Raw genomic sequence first — 15,362 nt, 5'->3', positions numbered from 1 at the left:
GATGAAAATGTTATAGGTTTGTTGGGGTTTTTTTAAAAAAGGAGATTTACCCAAGTAATGATTAGAAAGAATCACTGCAAAAAAAGTATTAGCTCTGCTACTTAAAAATAAGTATTTCTTAGCAACATGACTCAAGTGTCCTGGAAATTCAAGACAAGATTCACTGGAACCACTGTTAAGATATACTACAAAATTCAATGTTCATATGGTAGCACTCTGTAATGTATTAATATTGACCTGAGATATTATGGAAGCTACTTGTAGAAAAAAGTAACTCTCCCGTTCCCACAGTAATGTTTTTATATCTGGAGTAAAGGAGATCACTGAAGAGCAAGGAAGGAAGCAAGACAAGGTAAAAAACAATTTTGTGGGTTTTATGCATACATAATGAAAAAATTCAGTGGGCGAACTCTCTACTACTGTAGATTAGTAATGAATAAGGGATGGCTGCGGGACAGCTGGAAAGCCCAAGAGACTAATAGTTTATGTTTTTTTCCAGGAATGGCATACAGCAAGTAGCAAACACTGTGTCATAGAGCAATCGCTTATGTGTTACATGGTTTTCTCCCACTGCCATTTGCTCTTTTAGACGGTCTTTACAGGTTGTTATCATAGTGTTTGGTACCTGTGAAAGCAAACAGCAAATGGGAAACTATTGATCCAGTTCAACATAAGGGGTTTATAGGCAGTTAGCAATTAATTGGATTGATCATTTTGGTGCAGCAATTTGGAAAGCAGCTAGAAGACTTTGGGGATGTAATGGAAAAGCTACAATCAAAAGCAATCTCCCTCCCCATCTCCTCCTGCAAAACAGCCACCTCTTTTCATTTAGCGACTTCACTCATCTTGTTAAAATTTCCTATTAATTCACACATTTTGTGAAATGCATTTGTTAAATGATAATGTCTTCTGTATTTTTGTTTTGTGAGTGAAAATACAAATTGCTGGAAATTCACAGCAAAATCCACACAGATGGACGAGAGTGAGAAATTGCACATGAAGATTTGCTCACAGGGTGTCTCTCACCTTGTTTCATAGGTGCCACTGCACTATCATCAATGACTAACATAATTTAAACTATTAGCACAAAATCCTCTTCTGAATACCATGGTTTGCATGGGAGAAACATCCTGGTGATCAGCATTATGTAGTTAGGGGTGCATGCACATGGTGAATGGAGGAGGGAAAGCAGTATTCCGCCTCATGCCTATCCCCAACTATGCAAAACAACTGGAGCCATCATCTCTAGCATACAGCATAGTCATTACAGTACTCAAACCTCAACAAAAAAAAAGCTTGTTATGCTTTTCCAGGGAATTCTGAAAAGCTTAAATTCACAAATGTTATGGATGTAGGGGCTATATTGATCCATCACATTTCCCTCACCTCCCATCTGCTATTTTCCCCACAGTTGCACCCCCAAGCACTATCCCATATCCTCCTCTGTGGAAAACCAGTAACAAAAAAAATGGAATCCAATGAAATACACAGCTTTTGTAAGATGTTAGACAATTTTGCTATTAATAACATTTGATGTCACACCTTCAGGGAAGCAAAAATGTTACTGAAGGGGAGCTAAAATAGGCCAGCTTTGACTCAGTATGGCTACAAGAGCCGCAGCTGGCCAAAGGCAGCCCTACTGCAACTCACGTCTCCAGAATAATTGTGCTTTTTAAGCTGTCTGGCCAAGATCTGTGTTTTTCAGTGATTTTGCTGTCAGTAAATTAAAAACAATAAAGAGACAGCTAATATACTTGTGGTAATTTGAATGCTATTTCACGTTAATTAGCCAGGTCAGCCTTGCTGCAACACTTGAATTAATTGTGGGAAAGGGGTATCATCAGTTCACTGCCAGGTAGCACTGACAGAGCTGTTCAGCAGCTAATCCATCATTCAGAGAGAGAGGCAGCATTTTGAAAGAAGATACAAAGCTTCAGGGACTGCCTTTTCTCTGTGACCCACTGATGGAGCCTGTTATTAGTATTAATGTTTTATTAATGAAGATGCTAAAGGAAAGAGACAACATTTTCAGACACACTTGAACTTGGGACCCCCAGCTATCTCTACTATGGTCCATTTCCCCAAAAGACAGAGCACTTCTAATTCCAAATGAGGATCAGCAGCCATCTTCGCTGATCTGGCTAATACCATGCCCATGGTCACACAGGCATTGGCTACATTGTGTGGCATAAAGCAGAGCTCCCCTCTGTACCCCCAGCACCACCAAACTTGGTGCAGAAGGAGAGCATCAGCATGACAATGCTGTGAGGCAAAGCTTCTTAGCAAAAGCTTTAGCGTTTCAGCAGCAGAGCTGTGCTTCCCCCCTGCCCCCAGCACTGCTCTGTCTTGCTCAATGCTAGCGATAAGTTTGTGCATCCCTCGGGGAGCCTGCAGCACCCCTGCAAGCCCCTCTCTGGTTTTCTGAACAGCCTTTTCCCTGCCTTCACTACAAAGTTATTCTCTCACTTTGTTCTTCATAGATGCTGCTCAGAAAGTCTAGTGACAACCTGCTTAGAGGAGAAAAAGGGAGCATTTGTCCTCTCTGAATACAGTACAACATACATACAAATATACTGCTTAGCTGTAAAGGATTCATTCTTCTTTCCAAAAGTAATTGCTAGAGGTTTGCTCTCTAGAAGACAAATACAGCTGATTAAGAGTGGTTATTGTTCTGTATTAAAATAATTTTTCCTAGTCTTGAGCAAACTTATTAAAATACTGTAAGAAACCATAGTTTGCTGCCATCAGAGAGAACTGCGTTTGTCGTACAAAAATAGACAATAAACAGATGTGTGAAATTGTCTTATACTGATCCCAGGCCAACAGTTCATTATTACCCAACTTTTGGGGAAGTTTCCTCAACCGACGACATCAAACTGGGTAAGACACTTTCACTTGATTAGACTACTGGGTCATTTTCTGACTGTTGATACCTCTGCAGCTCACTTTAACAGCAGGCACATTTTAAATATCAGCAAAATTTTTATTCCATTTATTTATCACGCCATAAAAAGAATATCTTAGCTGTAGCTTTTTGACCTAACTGAAGAAAAGACAGTAAGTGAGTAGGAAGAGTTCAACCTAATTGATTGCTGGTTTAGGTCCATGGCCCCTAAGTGTAAATGGTTAAAAATAAATAAATAAATAATAGTAATAATTGTCAAGACATTTTTTTTTCTGGTTAGTCTGTGTGCAATTGTTCTGCTTTCCCTACGCTCCTGCTGAAGATAACATATGGCCATATAGAAAACTCTGCCAATGCAGTGTGCAAAACATTGACATCTTTTCTCCCCATCACAATATTTAAAACAAAACAAAACTAGCTTTTCCTTCAAACGCAAGATCCTAGTGGATCTGCTACATTTTTTTTCCCAAAGAAAAAGAAACAGCATTATAATCCCTGAAAAAAACAGATATTTCCAGTGTGGAGCCATCATGTATGGTTGCTATGGTGACATAACAGTTGGCTAAATTCAATCAGTCTCCCTATTATTTTGGTATTTTGTTTAAGAAATCACCACATAAAGAAGAAAGCTCACTTCCTCCTTCCCTTCACACACATCATTTAAGAGTACTCAATGGGGTTATTACTGTGTTGGTCACTGTGACGTGATCTCGCCTTGAAACAAAGCCTCTTCTTGAGGAAACCCCTAATAAGCACCAAGAATAAACAGCTAATAAACTGTGGAGTCATGTGACACATTGCATTCTCCTTTTACCTTCCTCTATCTTACCAATACATTCCTGTATCCTTATACATTAATTGTTCTTTGCTGACGCTATTTTTAACACATCAGCTACCTAAACAGCTGGCTTTTTTTTTTTTTTTAACTATATGTTTTCCTTTTCTGGCTTTCTTCAGGTAAGTAAAATTCCATTTTCAGAAACACAGAAGTTTTAGCCAGAGTGGAACCATTTTGCAGCCCCAGAGTGACATGTGTAATGTTCAACATCACTAAAACTGGGAGCTTTTTAGAGTCAAGGCAAGGAACTAAAGGCAAGTTCCACTTTCCAAATAAGACAAGTATTAAGGCTCAGTAAGGGAGCTTGAAAAAAATCTGATTAAAGTAGATGGAAGGTCACTTTAGTCCCATAAATACATCTAAAGTGGCTGTGAAAACAGTGCAAAATGAGCATAGTTAACATGGGGTCAGAGAAATCTCAGCATAGGAAAGACAGGGACATCTTGGAGCAGGTTCAGAGGAGGGCCACAAAAATGATCAGAGGGATGGAACATCCCTCGTACAAAGAAAGGCTGAGAAAGTTGGAATTGTTCAGCCTGGAGAAGAGAAGGCTCCTGGGAGACTATTGCAGCCTTTCAATACTTAGAGGGGAGTTACAAGAAAGATGGGGACAAACTTTTTAGTAGGGCCTGTTGCGGTAGGACAAGGGGTAATGGTTTTAAACTGAAAGAGGGTAGATTTAGACTAGATATAAGGAAGGAATTTTCTATGATGAGGGTGGTGAAACACTGGAACAGAGAAGTTGATGCCCCATCATTGGAAGTGTTCAAGGTCAGGTTGGATGGCGCTTTGAGCAACCTGACCTAGTTGAAGATGTCCCTGCTCTTTGCAGGGGGGTTGGACTAGATGACCTTGAAAGGTCCCTTCCAACCCAAACTATTCTATGATTCTATGACTCTAAATGGCACCCAGTGTGTTTGTTTAGGCTTTAAGAAACTGGTTATTAGATTATTAATGGGTCTGTCTTAAAACACAGCTCTGTGTGTCCTGTTTCACTATGCAACTGATCTCAAGAAACTCCATAGCAAAAATACAGAGAACATGGGTGCAGAGTTGATCTGCACCTGCAGAGAGCCTCTACCTTACAGGCAGAGTGAAAGAGTAGCAGTCTCTTCGCACAATCTTGTGATAATTTTGAAGGTAAACCTGGATTTGAGCAAGACCACAGATGCAGATGTTAGCAAGATGTAGAGTCTTTACACATGCAGAGACAGACACTGAAACCCAAGAGCTTCAGACATGCACTTTCCTTCCTTTTTAGCCCAGTATACCCCGTGTTACCTCTCATGGAAGTGGGTCCCAGGGTTACTGGTGGCCTTGATCCGGCGCTGGGTAAAAGGAGTTGTTCTGCTTCCTCATCTTGCTGTCAGAAAAGAAATGCCACTGGAAAGGATGATCTCTTGAGCCAGGGAGTAAAGCCTGAGCCCAGGCAAGCCTTGTACCATGTCTGCAGTATCTCAGTAACCTCAGGGGTTCCTTTCAGCTTTCTGCTCTTCCTTTTCATCCTTGCTATTCATTCATCATAAAAACAGACAAGCTCATATTTTAATGACAACTTGAGAGATCTCTTTTCCTCTCTTTCCAGCCAAGGACATTGGATTCAACTCAAGATAGTGTTTCAAAATGTTTTCACTGATTAAAAAGCTTACTGAGTTTTTAATGCATCCTTAAGAAATGCTAAAAAAATGTATTTTATGCAGCAGATGAAGATTAAGCTAGCCCTGACAACCAGCTCCCAAATTCAAATTGTTGCAATAATAGAATCATGTATATTTATATTTTAAGAATGCTTTTCCCACCAATGTGGCAGCACACAAAACTCACATCTAACCAAAGGAAAAGGTCCTTCTTAGATGTATGGTTGCAGTGTTAGCATGCCTGAGGCCATTATTTTGCTATACTTTTTCAACTCCGCTTTTATTTTTATTCTGAAGGTATGTGGTTAAGTTGACAGTAAAGGAAACAAAGCACTCTGCTTACAGGTAGAGAGACAATTGTAAGGCACTTTAATGTGAAAAAAGAAATATGAATATTTCAAGGTTTTACAAAGGATTGTCTGCTACAAATCTGCAAAGCAAATCTGAGACCATCGCAGAATGTGTTAGCATTATTTGCATTCATTTATTTGTACTAAACCCGCACTGACTGATGCCTGGCGGAAGAGATTTATTTTGCGCACCAAAGGATCTTCCATTTGGAGTTTACAATGAGCAGATGGGAGTGAATTAGAGTAATGATCTTTTTCCTCCAGTGTACTTAAATAAGACACCAGATATTGCCTGGTGTCACAACAGAATGGAACTAATGCCATCTGTGGATATTACTGCATTTTCTATGCTTAGAAATGCTTAGGATGTTTGACAGTTCTTCAGGTACTACCAAAAAGCCTATTCAGGATCCTTGTTTCTATTATGGAATAAGGTGAGTTTTAAAAGGCTGAGATATTAATGGCATCAAAAACTTTTCTTGATAGGTACCATAGCAACACTGCCACCAAACTGATGAGCTGTAGAAGGTGTCAGAAACATTTCAGCAGTTTCATTGAATTTTCAAAGCAGATTTACAAAGGTTAATGCACATCAATTATTTACTCACAGGCCCTCTGAAGGTGCTGGGTTTTGAAGCATGTAATTGAGGGAGGACCATGAAAGTTCATGTTTCGTGGACTGTCTTGACTAGATGGGATAAACATGCCTGAGATGCCACAGTACCTCTTTGGACAAAAAGTGTCCCAAAACTTAGGGCCAAGGACCTTGCCACCAGCCCACAATATTAGACGAAGTCCTTTAAGTTGCATCATCACTGCTGATTTGAGTCCTTTTGGGTTAGCCTAGCTTGAAAGGGTGGTCACATGTAAAGGAAAACTGAAACTACCAGGACAAATTGTTTTGGTAGAGGATGAGCTGTGCAAGTTGAAGTGCAGGAGTAGAGATGGGACAGCCAGGAAGCCAACACCTGAGCTAAGCACCTGTGTGAATGCTTGAAGGAGACAGCAAGCAATTACAGGCAACTTTCAGAAATTCTTCACCAAAATCAAGCCAACAGTTTCCCATCCCTTGCTACTTTTTGCCTGCCCTTAGTTCACCTTTTATTTTGCTGTTCTTGGGCCCATGTCCTCATTCAATGTTTTTTTCTTCAGAGAAAGACTGACTTAGAATCAATGAAGCCCCAGTACCACCTGGCATGAAAGCAAGCCCATTTCAGAAGAAGCACTAGTAGGATGGGTACTGTACACTGGAAGCTTGGTTCTTCCAAAGAAAAGATATGGGAATGGCAAGCTTGAAATTACTGCAAAATAAGGAAGTGCTTGCTGAATACCTGTGTGCTTTCTTACCTCTCAATAATTTATTTGTTTTTTAAATCATGACTCCTCCAGACTGCCTGTTCAGAAAAGACATTGCAGCATAAATTTTAAGGTAATTTATATGCAACAGCATTGAAACATTTAACAAACAGCTATAGGAAACATTTATTTCCAAATAATTTTTGTCAAACGACTGAATACCCAAAGAAAAACAAATTCTGCCCCAACACATACATGCAGAGCATCTGCACATCTCACTTTAATTTAAGCATAAGAAAGAAAATCTTTTGTCCACAGAGGAGAAAAAAAGTTTGGAGAAATCACTTTGGATTTGGTCCAAAAAGTAACCAAGCAGGCTTCAGACACTGCATCCAACCCTGCAATTCTGAAGAGACCTGCTTAGCTGGTGTTGGAGGTGAAGTTTCTTAGAGTCATTAAAGTTTTATCTCTGCACGCATGCAAAAGAATAACCACAATACTGAAGCAGCTCAGTGCTCAGCCATGCCTAAACCTAACTAAGGCTCAACATTTCTGTACCCATATCTGACAGTTTAATCCAATAAAATGTACTCAGATTGGTACTACTGTATATTAGCAGTATCAGTTCTTAGAATCATAGTATCATAGAATCGTTTAGGTTGGGAAAGATCTTTATGATCATCGAGTCCAACCAGCAACCCAACACCACCATGCCCACTAAACCATGTCCTGAAGTGCCACATCTACGCATTTTTTTAACACCTCCAGGGATGGTGACTCCACCACTTCCCCAGGCAGCCTGTTCCAATGCCTGACAACCCTTTCAGTAAAGAAATTTTTTCTAATATCCAATCTAAACCTCCCTGGTGCAACTTGAGGCCATTTCCTCTCATCCTATTGCTTGTTACTTGGGAGAAGAGACCAGTACCCACCTCACTACAACCCCCCTTCAGGTAGTTGTAGAGAGCGATAAGTCTCCCCTCAGCCTCCTTTCCTCCAGACTAAACAACCCCAGGTCCCTCAGCCACTCCTCATAAAACTTGTGCTCCAGGCCGCTCACCAGCTTTGTTGCCCTTCTCTGGACACACTACAGCACCTCAATGTCTTTCCTGCAGTGAGGGGCCCAAAAACGAACACAGTACTCGAGGTGCGGCCTCACCAGTGCTGAGTACAGGGGAACGATCACTCCCCTGCTCCTGCTGGCCACACTATTTCTGATGCAGGCCAGGATGCCATTGGCCTTCTTGACCACCTGGGCATGCTGCTGGCTCATATTCAGCTGGCGGTCAACCAGCACCCCCAGGTCTTTTCTGCCGGGCAGTTTTCCAGCCACTCTTCCCCAAGCCTGTAGCGCTGCATGGGGTTGTTGTGACCCAAGTGCAGGATCTGGCACTTGGCCTTGTTGAACCTCATAGAGTTGGCCTTGGCCCATCAATCCAGCCTGTCCAGATCCCTCTGTAGAGCCTTCCTACCCTCAAGCAGATCAACCCTCCCTCCCAACTTGGTGTCATTGGCAAACTTACTGAGGATGCACTTGATCCCCTCGTCCATATCATTGATAAAGATATTAAAGAGAACTGGCCCCAAAACTGAGCCCTGGGGAACACCACTTGTGAGCGGCTGCCAACTGGATTTAACTCCGTTCACCACAACTCTCTGGACTTGGCCATCCAGCCAGTTTTTAACACAGTGAAGAGTACCTCTGTCTAAGCTATGAGCTGCCAGCTTCTCAAGGAGTATGCTGTGAGAGACAGTGTCAAAGGCCTTACTAAAGTCTAGGTAGACAACAGCCACAGCCTTCCCCTCATCCACAAGGTGGGTCACTTGGTCATAGAAGAAGATCAGGTTGGTCAAGCAGGACCTGCCTTTCATGAGCCCATGCTGGCTGGGCCTGATCCCCTGGTTGTCCTGCACATGCCATGTGAGCGCACTCAAGATGAACTGCTCCATAATCTTCCCCAGTACCAAGGTCAGGCTAACAGGCCTGTAGTTCCCTGGATCCTCCCTCCAACCCTTCTTGTAAAGAGGTATCACATTGGCAAGCGTCCAGTAGTCTGGGACCTCCCGTCTTCTCACCACCAAGCACATTTCAAAAAAGTTTTAAAAAATTATGGTTAAGGCAGAACTGCATTAAAAAAATAGCACAGAATTTTGCATGCTTATTCAAGAAATAGAAACTTCAGATTCAATTTCCCCCCTCTATGAAAAGGATTTGAATTCTGTCCCCCTGCTCCCAAACAGTTTAGGCCTACCCACCCTAAACCTACCAGGCTGCTCTGAGCCTGTGAACTTAGGAAACCATACAGAAAATAGTAATTCAGTGATATGGAGGGGGCAGAAATAAGCATACCAGTATAGACCCATGGCTTACATTTTCTCTTGGGTTTCCAGAAGACTGGTTTTGCTTTTTTCTTTCAAGGAGAGTTTCTCCAGTTTATTCCATGGAAATTTACCGTACAATTGAATCCGATTACTAAGTTTTTTACCTGAGGATGGATAACACCACTTTACCTTCTGAGCACATTTTATGAGAAAGGACCGTTTCCACTAACTTTTTGGAGAGGAGGAGTGTGTGAAGGAAGGATGAGCTGGAAGCCATCAGGAAGGCTTTCCAGGCAGGTGATCCAAGTCAGCAGAGATGTGGTGTCTTAGAGTATGATTCAGACCTGCCTCACTCCTCTACAGACTTGTAATCATGGTAAGGTAGTGCATTGACCTCAGATAACTCTCTTTTCAGTGTGGTCTCAGATCCTTGCTCATCCCACCTTCTCTGCTCATGAGTTTGGGCACCCAAGTTCAGCCACACTAAGTGCTGTTCCTGTCCCTGCTTCAGTACCCCAAACTTCACCTTCATTGGTTTTAGCCCTTCATTTTCTATAGCAAACTGAGAAGTTTTCTTGAAAAATGCAAGTAAAACTTGGAAGCAAGAAATGAAGTGTCACAAATAGTCCCTTGGGCTACAATGCAGCTCCTGGAAGAGCAGTGACGATCAAGACTGTCAGAACCCAGCATTTAAAACAAGATATGTGCACTTTCCAAAGGATAGTGTGAGGATTTTCTAAGTGCAGGAACATATCACTATGTGCCTTTGTCCAGCTTAGCCCAGTTTCTCAAGTGGGAGGGCTCCTACTGGCCCCCACAGGGCCACCTTGCCCAGGTAAGCACCTATACAAGCGTGGTCATTTCAGTACAGCTCTGCAAAGTGTTTTTTTGCAGTTACAGGAAGGATCCTTTTCCTCAGCTCAGCATATCAGCCACATGCAGCTTTCATTTAAAAAAAAAAAAAAATACATTACTTAAAAGGAATGGATGACCTGGAATAGATCCTCTTTTTGGAAACCTTGGATACATATGTAACAAGGAGATAAGGTGCTATTTATAACGATCCTTCTGAATACCTTAATCAAGTAGGCATTGATGGATGGCTGAGATAAATATTTCTACCCTCTACATTTTTACCTGAAGTCAACAGCTTATACATGAAAGTCCCCACAGAAGAAATACATTCTCAGTTTTCAGCAGCACACAAAAAGGGTGCTTTTTATGTTACCTATGATCATCTCTTCTCATCTGCTTGATTGCTAGGTTCAATCTTGAAATTGAAATACCCAGCTAAATTTCAAAGATTCACATTACATTCCACAGCATGGTGGTGGTTTTAATCTTTAAATAACTTGCCTGCAATGCTGTGACTCAGAAGGAGTGTGAATGACAGAAGGAAACTTATTAGATTAAAGACAGTTTGTTGGAGAGAGTAGGGAAAATGAATTCACTCACAGGTCCAATGTTTTATTTTATTAGCAGACATCCAGAAGCCTGCTTCCCACTCCGCTCCAGCTCATGCACTAATCACTGTTGTGAGGAGCCCTTCAAGTCAAGGCCATACAAAGCCAGTAAATGGATTAAATTTATCTCAAATAATGTCAGAGTAGTCTCAAATTCAAGTTTAGTTTATGTTACAGCTTAAAAAAAATCCATTGACCTCTGGGTATTCCAGAAGGTGAAACTTTCCCAGCTTTTATCAAAGTAGCCCACTATGGCATTAGGTACCCAAAAGCACTTTGCCTTTAGGTACTCAGTAACACTTCTCAGTCAATGCCTAGTCTGGAATACCTTAACAGAGTCTTACAGTACCTTATATCTGCTCTGAATATTTTACTCAGAACTGCCTAAATCTTGGACACGCTAACCATACTGGTCCCTACTTTGAGCCTTTGCCTCTAGGATCCATTAATCATTTTTTCGCTACTGGCACAACTAAAGAAGTCAGTTGTATTTGCACAGCCTGAGAACACAACGAAACAAAGCCATGCAAAAAGTGCAGCTGAAGCAGGAAAAGATAGTGTCTTTCTTCACTCAGCACACAAGTGGTTAAAGTGAAGCTGTGTCCCAGGCACAAAATATGACAAAAGTCATATTTTTCTTGAGGAAATGCAAATCTGCATCTCTTTTCAGAAGAACACTGCTGTCAGTTACAAGGCAGACTCGTGCAACATTTGCTGAGGGGGCACCAGGTTACCTCCAGAGATCCCCACCAACCTAATCACTCCCTGAGGCTAATACGGGCATGCCCTGTGACCCTCTACCTACCCTGTGCCCTACTACACCACAGCACAGAAAAAGCTTCTAAGTCCCCACAATGCTTCTGTGCTGAGCAAGTAATAGCAGGTGACATCATGCAGGGCTAGAGCTAGACAGTGGTGATTTTTTTTAGCATTTGAGACAGCCAAACTGTGGAGGAAGAAAAGGTTGTGAAGTGGATGTCTGACATTGCTCAAAGGGGACCCCAGGTAAGAGAGGCTTACAGCTTTGCAGTTGTAAGAAAGGCAAAGCCTGGGAGCTGCTGTGCTAACGTGGGGTGATTGTGATTGGTGCTGTAAAGAAAAGGAAGAGATAGAGGAAGCCTGGACCAAGGTGGGCTGCATGGCAGTGCTGAGTTTAAAATAAATATTAGTTGTTAGTGATTCAAATTAATTATGAAGTATTTCTTCACAGAGTCTCACAATTTCTTCCATCGGAATTGGTCCTCACACATGAACACAGTCGATATTTATTGAATGAGAGAAAATATGCTTTGATACCTCAATAGATCACTGAAGAGATCCATCTGCCATTACAAGGCACTTAAGCACACATGCAAAAAGGGCAAACACTTGGAAGCAAGAAGGAGAAAGATGAATTTAATTGGGCAAAAGAAAGATCTGAGGCAGAGATTTCCATGTCCTGGGACTGTGTCCTGATCTACCAGACTGCTGAGTGGAAGAGAGGTGATTCCTCCTTTTTCAGTGAAATTTTGTAAGGAAAAGGCTGGTTATGCTGTTCAGGGAGAGGTCCCAGCTAGCAAGTCCACACAAAGTGGACAGTCCAGCGCCTGGAGCTGGGTGATAAACTTACACCCAAATGGAAGTTAATATCTGAAGGCAGCCACTCAATCTTACAAGAGTGTCTTATGCTATACAACATAAAAAGATCAATTGAATGGAACAGTTCGGCACATCATCAGAAAAGGCAATAGTCTTATAGGAATTACTCCAAAAAGAAGTTTAGAGTTCTTGAGGAAAAGAGTGATTTTTTTTATTATTTATTTCTACCCATTTCTAATAATTCCAATTTTATTCAGTATTTCTAATAAAAGATGTTTAAAAAGAGCAACTACTTAATGAAACAATTTGTTCTGGTTTTCCTTCATAGAAAAGTCACACAAAGAATATAGTTATTTTCCTAACAAAGGAAAACTGAACATCTAAGCCCAGCTATAGAAAAAAAACCTTAAAATGTATACCTTTTCATGAAATCTGTTTAATTATTTTGCTGTCTAAACAGAGAACACAAAATTAATTTCTTTTTTTCCATTTATTCAAAATATCAATAACAATTAAAAACAAATGAACAAGAAACACACACCACCACCCCCCCCCCCCGAAATTCATGAATTTTTTTATTAAAGCAGGTTCCCACCCAAATGACATTTCCCCTCTTTTAACAACTGTGCTGACAAACATGGAGGCTCTGACTACACATCTGGAATCCACAGCTGCATTAGTACTTCAGCAGAAGGTAAGGAACAGAGTTACTCAGTACTTGCATTATATTTAGTGGCCTGACAGATGTTTTGCTATCACCTGGGAAGGAAATAATTGACAAATCGAGTGTATACTAAAGCAACACATTCTGCTTCTGAGAACCAGGCCTAGGATTGGGGACTCAAACAGCCAAATACAGACAAGTGCTTTAGCAAGACACCCCAGAAAAGGAATAAAATTAACCAACCTCCTGACATATAAAATAGCAGATGAAGTATTCTGGGAGAAAGGAAAAATAGGACTGATTTACTCCTGATTTAATCTGATTTCAAAGAACATGAACCTGACTTAGGTTCTCTGTAACAAATATTTGTCAAATATGAAAAAGGTTAAAGTACATGCCACATCAAAACTAACCTAGAAAACATCTTGTAATTCCCAGATTACACAGGAATCCTTTTTTTTGCCTCCAAGCTAAATGCACAAGAAAAAAAAGAAAAATTAATCCAGGGCTGCCAGATATGTTATCTCTAAGTCATTTGACTACTGGTATTACAATGAGCAGCCTATTACATAATTTTCTTGCTTCCTGTCTTTCAAAGCTACATGTAGCTTTCTCAGGTCCTCTGAGTTCAAGAAACGTAACATCAAATGAAACAACTGGGGTAATGCCAAGACAATTTCAGGTTGTGAAAGAGATCTGCAAGGTACAGCTGGGGAAAAGCTCTAAACTGAGCAAAACCACTGCTGAATTAATGCAGGTACAAAGTACTTTCACAAGCTGTTGTGTTAGAAGCAGTTGCCTTGGAAAAGCAAAGCAAAGTTTTCTAGAAACTCCAGGTATTGTGCAGAATAAAATCCTTATGGTTTGTTGTACAGAGCAGGAACAGACAGGACAGAGCTGCACTAATCTCTGCCTCCTCCTCATGACTCTGAGCCGAGTGCCTCTCTCCTCATCACAAGCCTTATGATAAAAATGCAGTAACATCCGGTGGTCCATAATTCAGTTACCTAGATATGAATGGCCTTGGGTACTTTTGGTTTTGGAGAGTGAGGCCTGAAACTGAATCACAGAACCACAGATTGGTTTGTGTCAGAAGGGACTTTCAAAGATCATCTAGTCCAACCCTCCTGCCATGGGCAGGGACATCTTTCACTAGCTCAAGTTGCTCAAAGCCCCATCCAACCTGACCTTGAACACTGCTAATGATGGGGCATTCACAGCTTCGGTGGGCAACCTGTTCCAGTGTCTCACCACCCTCAATGTAAAAAATTTCTTCCTTATGTCCAATCTAAATCTACCCTCTTTCAGTTTAAAATCATTGCCCCTTGTTCTGTCACTACAGGCCTTAGCAAAAAGTCTTTCTCCACCTTTCTTATATAAGTACCCTGAAGACCTCAAGCATGAGGCAAAGGTGCACCCTGTTGTATAGCAGCTACATTCCTTCCATAAGAGATTCTCAGAGAACTTAATAAACATCTGTTGAGCTTCATAACACCCTGGGACATGTGCATGACATTTTATGGAGGGATGAATTGAGGTACAGAAGGATTAATTGACTTGCCATATGTTGATTTTGCATCAAGCATCTATCAGATATTTTGAAAAGCACAGATTACTTCAGCTTCTCAAGGGAAGCCAGAGCTCCAGTGAGTTCTACATAGTTATGCCTACAGGCACCTGCTGAGGATCAGACCAAAGCAATGAGATTGCTCAGTAGAAATGAGACAAACCAACAGAGGTTTGGTCCTGGTAAAATTTAGATCTGAGCACCTAATTAATATCTCTAAGATCAGAAGATTGGCCCCATGTAGTACACCTGAAATGTTTCTTCAGGAGAATGATTTCCAAACAAAAGATTTAAAGTCAAGGTTTAAAAAAAAGTCTAGTTTTCAGAATATGTTAAAAAAAATCTTCCAGACTTTTTTCCAATGTTGTATATAAGTATTTTTATTGCTGCAAAGCTCCACATTCAACATTACCTAAGCACATGCAAATATCTAAGTGTACAAGTTATCCATTCAGAAGTTCAAGTTTGACAGTATGAATGTAGCTAGAAGGTGATACAACGAATCAGTTTTGTGTAGAAGTCTTGAATGTAAACATGCATTTTCCAGGTTCATCTTTCTATTGCTTCTTTTGTTCTAAATTGCTGGTTGTAGAACAAAGGTGTGTGAGAAAAGGGTTTGACACTGTACCCTCCACGTTCAATTTAGACGACTTGAATAAGAAATTATGCAGTGTTAATCAAAGTTAACAGTTTCAAACAGTTTTCTCAGAAGCCAAATGAGTGAGACTTACGTCAAAATACA

Source organism: Haliaeetus albicilla, chromosome 3, assembly GCF_947461875.1.
Source record: "Haliaeetus albicilla chromosome 3, bHalAlb1.1, whole genome shotgun sequence".
Classification (NCBI taxonomy): domain Eukaryota; kingdom Metazoa; phylum Chordata; class Aves; order Accipitriformes; family Accipitridae; genus Haliaeetus; species Haliaeetus albicilla.
Note: the sequence above shows the minus strand (reverse complement) of the source record.